Raw genomic sequence first — 5,775 nt, 5'->3', positions numbered from 1 at the left:
TGAAATTCATAGAAAAAACTATTATTTAACCATTTTTAGTTAAAATTATCGTATAAAAATTGTGATTTTGACATGTTAATTCTAACAAAAAATTATCAAAACGTGTAGTTTTTTTGTTATATTTATGTTAAAAATGGTTATTTTTATGTCCATTGTTAAAAAATATTGTTTTTTAGAAACAATTATTTCATGTCGATTGAAAAATTAATTAAGGATGTATAAATATGTAGAATATCGAAAAGTCTAAATATCGACCTTCTAATTTAAAAATGCAAAACAGTAAAAACCTCACGAATTTTTTTTTTTAAATTATAATAAAAAACAAGGAAATGTGAAGAAAACGACCACTTCAAAAATTATCAAATTTACTAAATAATTATTTACATTTTATACATTAAAAAATTTAAAGCCAAAAAACAGGGCTTTTAAGAAAGGAGTGTGATGCAGAATGCTCACTTTTTAAAATCAGCATGAAAATCACTACCATTCTAAAACGTGATGTACATAAAAAAAACTAAAGTGCCAAAAACTATGCTCTAGAAAAAACATGTGCGTTCTGCATCACCCATTTTCAAAATCAAGTCACTTTTTAGCTATCTCTACGAAACGGGTAACAGTATCAGTTCCTGTTTCATAGTTTACATTGTTTTTAGGAATCAAGTGTTTTTACTGTGGTAAATCTGGTCACATTGCTAGAAATTGTTATAAAGAGAATACTGATAAATCTAGACACGGATATAAGAAGAATACACGACACTTTGCCGATGAAGATCAGAATCACGATCTCAAATTATTTGTGTCTGATTCTTGAGACTGATGAGGCGAAACTTGGTTTGTGGATTCTAGAGTATCCACTCACATGACAGGTAATAAGCACTAGTTTTAAAGTTTTAAAGAGGCTAGGAGTGGTGCTAATATCTACCTTGGTGATGACAGAACTTACCAGATTAAAGGGTATGGAGACATTCATGTGATATTTCCCAATGGTCATATCAGGCGCATCTAGAATGTCATGTATGTATCGGGCATTAAAAATAATTTGATCTTGGTCTCCATGATTGTAGATCAGAACTTTAAGGTAGAATTTTTCAAAATCTATTGTGTCATAAAGGATTTGCTGGATCAACAGAAGTCGGTTGCATCTGGAATACAAGTTGGAGGCTTGTACAAGTTGAATGTTACAAGCGTGCCACACCAAGCTTTAACTTCAACAACTATGACAATAGAGAATCTTTGGCATCAAAGATTCAGACACATCAATCTTCATGACTTATTGCTGCTACAAAAACAAGGTATGGTTAATGGACTCCCTGTTTTAAAAAATGCACATGTTGATTGTGAAGGATGTGCACTTGGGAAGATGCACAGGGATGAATTTACCTCAAGTTTAAATAGAAGAAAGAGAGATATACTTGAATTTGTGAACACTAATATATGTGGACTGATGCAGACAAGGTCAATAGGAGGAGCTTATTATTATTTTTTATTTGTTCATGATTGTACAAGATATACCTGGGTACATTTTCCCAGAAATAAAAGTCATACTTTTGAATATTTTAAAGAATTTACAAGTATGGTTGAAAAACACAAAGGGAAGGTCATCAAAATTCTTAGCTCAGATCAAGGGGTGGAATACAAGCTTGGAAACTTCATCAAATATTGCAGGGACCATGGAATAATTCAACAGTTTACAATACCTCACACTCCACAATAGAACGGGGTTGCAGGGAGAAAGAAAAGAACTCAGATGGAGTGTGCACACAACATGTTGAAAGGTAAGAACCTATCTAATGGTTTTCGAGCAGAAGCTATTAATACCGTAGTCTATTTAAAAAATAGGAGTCCAACGAAGAGCCTTGATCTTAAGGCTCCATTCGAGGCTTTATATGGTTTTAAGCATGTAGTTAGTCATTTAAGAGTATTTGATTCGAAAGCTTTTGCACATATTCCTAAGGAGGATAGGAATAAATTGGATGCTAAGGCCATAAAATGCATATTTGTAGGGTATTGTTTTGAGTTTAACGCATACAAACTGTTTAATCCATTTAATCACAAGGTATTTGCGAGTAGAGATGTTATATTCCATGAACATGCTGATGAAGGGAACAGAGACAAAGGCTACGAGGAATGACACACCCCTTTACTGATTGAAGATATCAATGAGGAAATTAAAGACAACCATGTGCAAGAGCATCATTAGAAAGAAGAATCAAGTGTAGGTACAATCAACAATCCAAGTCCACTAAGGACTGAGAAAGACAGATTTGAGGCAAGTCTACTACGGAGGAGATCAGGTAGGTAGACTCAATTACCAGCAAGGTATAGAGACTATGCTCTTATGACCAGTGTTTTAAATGTTGTTGAGCCCTTAAATTATAGTGAAGCAAGTCAGTATGATGAATGAAGGGAAGCTATGAAAGAAGAATATGAGTCAATAATTAAAAACAAAACCTAGGAATTAGTTGAACTGCGAGGAGGGAAATAACCCATAGGTTGTAAATTGTTATATAAACCTAAGTTCAATGCAGATGGTAGTATAGACAAATATAAAGCTAGGCTGGTAGCTAAAGGGTACTCAGAGAAAGAAGGTATTGATTATGAAGAGACCTTTGCTCCTGTAGCTAAGTTAAACACTATTATAATGTTAATAGCCTTAGCTACAAAGCATCATTGGAGGGTGCACCAGCTATATGTGAAAGCGTCTTTTTTAAATGGAGAATTGAAAGAAGAGGTATATTTAACCCAACCTGAAGGGTTTATTGAATAGGGGTGGGAACATTTGGTCTGTAGATTAAAGAAAGCATTGTATGGATTGAAACAGACACCCAGATCATGGTATGAAAAAATAGACTCCTTTTTCTTGCATAATGGCTATAAGGGGAGTAAAAATGACCTAAATTTGTATATTGTGTTTAATTTAAATGGGAAGATTGTCTTGATTTCTTTATATGTTGATGACCTGATTATGACTGGAAATGCTGATGAATTGATTAAAGAAATCAAATTGTAGATGTCACCGATTTTTGAAATGAAAGACCTTGGAGAACTACATTATTGTTTGGGTCTTGAAGTCTGGAGGGATTCTGGCCAGACTTTTCTCACTCAAGGAAAGTATGTTAGGGGATTATTGAAGAAATTCAGAATGGATCAGTGTAAAGCTGCCTCAGTACCTTTACAATAGAATGTCAAACTTCAGAATGATGATGGTTCTAAGGAGGTGGATGCTACACTATATAGACAACTAGTTGGAAGTCTGATTTATTTGACTACAACTAGACCTGACTTAGCTTTTTCAGTCAGTGTCTTGAGCCAGTTTATGTCAAAACCTCTTGAGAATCATTCGGTGGCAGCAAAAGGTGTCTTAAGGTATCTTCAAGGATCCTTAGACTTTGGAATTAAACATACTGATTCCTTTGATGTTAAATTGACAAGTTTTTCAGATTCATACTGGGACGGAAATCTGGGTTACAGAAGATCCATAACAAGTTATGCTTTCAACATTGGGTCTAGGGTCATTTCTTGGAGAAAAAAGAAGTAGAGTATTGTATCCTTGTCTTCAGCAGAAGCAGAGTATCAAGCAATGTGTGTAGCCACTTGTGAAGCAATTTGGTTGATGAGACTTCTTCACGATGTTGGAGAAGAAGAAAAAGATGCTACAACAATTAAATGCGACAATCAAAATTCAATCAAGCTGGAAAATAACCCCATGTTTCATAATAATAGACAAGATATTGATACCGAGTTTCACTTTGTTAGAGAAAAGGTTCAGTCTAAACAAATTTTCATTAAATATTGTAATACATGTGAGAATGCAACAAATATGTTCACCAAGCCCCTTGGGAGGATTAAATTTGAATTGTTTAGGGACATGTTAGGTGTGCAAGTGAACCCTTTCTCCATTAAGGGGGAGAGTTGAAAATAATAGAGAATATGTATTATTTGAGAGAGTGTGTTTCGCAGTTGTGTGTTTGTCCTAGATTAGGATTAGTCCCTATTTTCTAGGAGTTAGTTCTAATCCCCTAAAATGATGTAAACTTATATATTTATGATTTTTATGATTAATTGTATAGAGCCATCTGCATGAGCAGTCTCCAGGTGCATCTTGGTCACCTATGAGATGTTAGTTTCATAATATAAGTTTCATCTTCCATTTTTAGCAAGAAGGATCCCTCATTTTCGTGAGAGTGGTCTTCTAGTGAAGTTCTGCTAGAACTTGGAATGTTGTCCAGTAATTGGATTCGGGAGATCCGTGATTCGAGAGTTTGAGAGTGGAACTCTAGAATCCAGCTTGCCAATTACACCTTTATGAGGGTTGTGAGATAACTTGATGGAGTTAGTAGCCTAGAAGATTTTGAATTAATAATGATGGAGAGGTAACGCAATTATAATGGTTGACATAACCATGTATGAGAAAGTTAAAAGGGAATGACCACAAAAATGGGGAAAACCTTAGGATGTAGGTGAGAAATAAAATGTTGCTCCTTACAAGAAGTTCCATGCAGTTGGGAAGGGATATGGATCATAGCCTAGAGAAAAACAGAACAAAGGTGATGGTAGGGGACCATTGTAGTGTTGGATATGTGGCAAAGATCATCACAAGAAGGATTGTCTGTTGTGGTAGGGTAGCAGGTCTCACATCTACAGTGCTTAGGAGGCACAAAAAATTGGGGATGTTGGTCATAGCATTCATCATATTTATGCAACTATGGAAAACAAACAGGACAATCTCCAGGCATCCATTATTGAGATGGAAGGTAATCTTTGTGGTCGAGTTGTTTCTATTTTGATTGATCCTAGATCTCATTATAGTTATGTTAATCCTGGCCTAGTGGATAAGTGTGGCTTGAGAAAAGAAGTGCATGAAGAGTTTTGGTTGGTGCAATTGGCTACAGGTATTAAGAAGAGAGTCCATCACTGGGTAAGATCTTGTGCATTTGAGATGAATGGTATGCCTATAGCAACACATTTGACTGTACTGCCATTGGGATCATATAGTATGCTTTTGGGTATGGATTGCTTTTATCTTCACAGAACTAAGGTAGATTTTTATGAAAAGGCTATGATTGCATGTATGATACTGGAGAAAAGAGAATCTTGTAGGGAAATAAGAAGCCTACATCAGTTAGGATGGTCACAACTATGCGGCTAAGTGCAGTTTCTGGAAAAGGTGTTTTGTTAGGTCCCTATAATACTAGTGTATCCTCTTATTTTTATTGTTAGTGTAACACCCTTACTGTTATTGTTGTGCTCATGTAGTCCCTATATTGTTATTATTGTGCCCCATAGAAACCCACTATAGTTATTATTGTGCCCCATAGAATCCCAATATGTATTATTGGAGAGAGTTTGTTTCACAGTTGTGCGTGTGCCCTAGATTAGGATTAGTTCCTATTTTCTAGGAGTCACTTCTAATCTCCCTAAAATGATGTAAAATTATATATTTATGATATTTATGATTAATTTTATAGAGCGTTCTGCTTGAGCAGTCTCCAGGTGCAAATTTCTCACCTTAAGCTGCTAGTTTTAGAATATAAGTTTCATCTTCCATTTTTAACATGGTATCGAAGTTGGTGAGCCTTGGTGGCAGAATTGAGTGCCTTTGTGGAAAAATTGGGAGCCTTGGTGGTTGGAGTGCCTTAGTGGCAGAGTTGAGAGCCTTGGTGGTTGGAGAGCCTTAGTGTAAGAAATGGAGCCTTGGTGGTTGGAAAGACTTAGTGGAAGCAGTGGAGCCTTGGTGGCTAGTTAATCTAAGAGCACTAGTGGTTGGACATTGAA

The sequence above is a fragment of the Pinus tabuliformis genome, chromosome J (genome assembly GCF_031772625.1).
Source record: "Pinus tabuliformis cultivar Carrire ecotype Pingquan chromosome J, CPIR1, whole genome shotgun sequence".
Lineage (NCBI taxonomy): Eukaryota > Viridiplantae > Streptophyta > Pinopsida > Pinales > Pinaceae > Pinus > Pinus tabuliformis.
The sequence above is the reverse complement of the archived record's forward strand: the minus strand, read 5'-3'. Positions refer to the sequence as shown.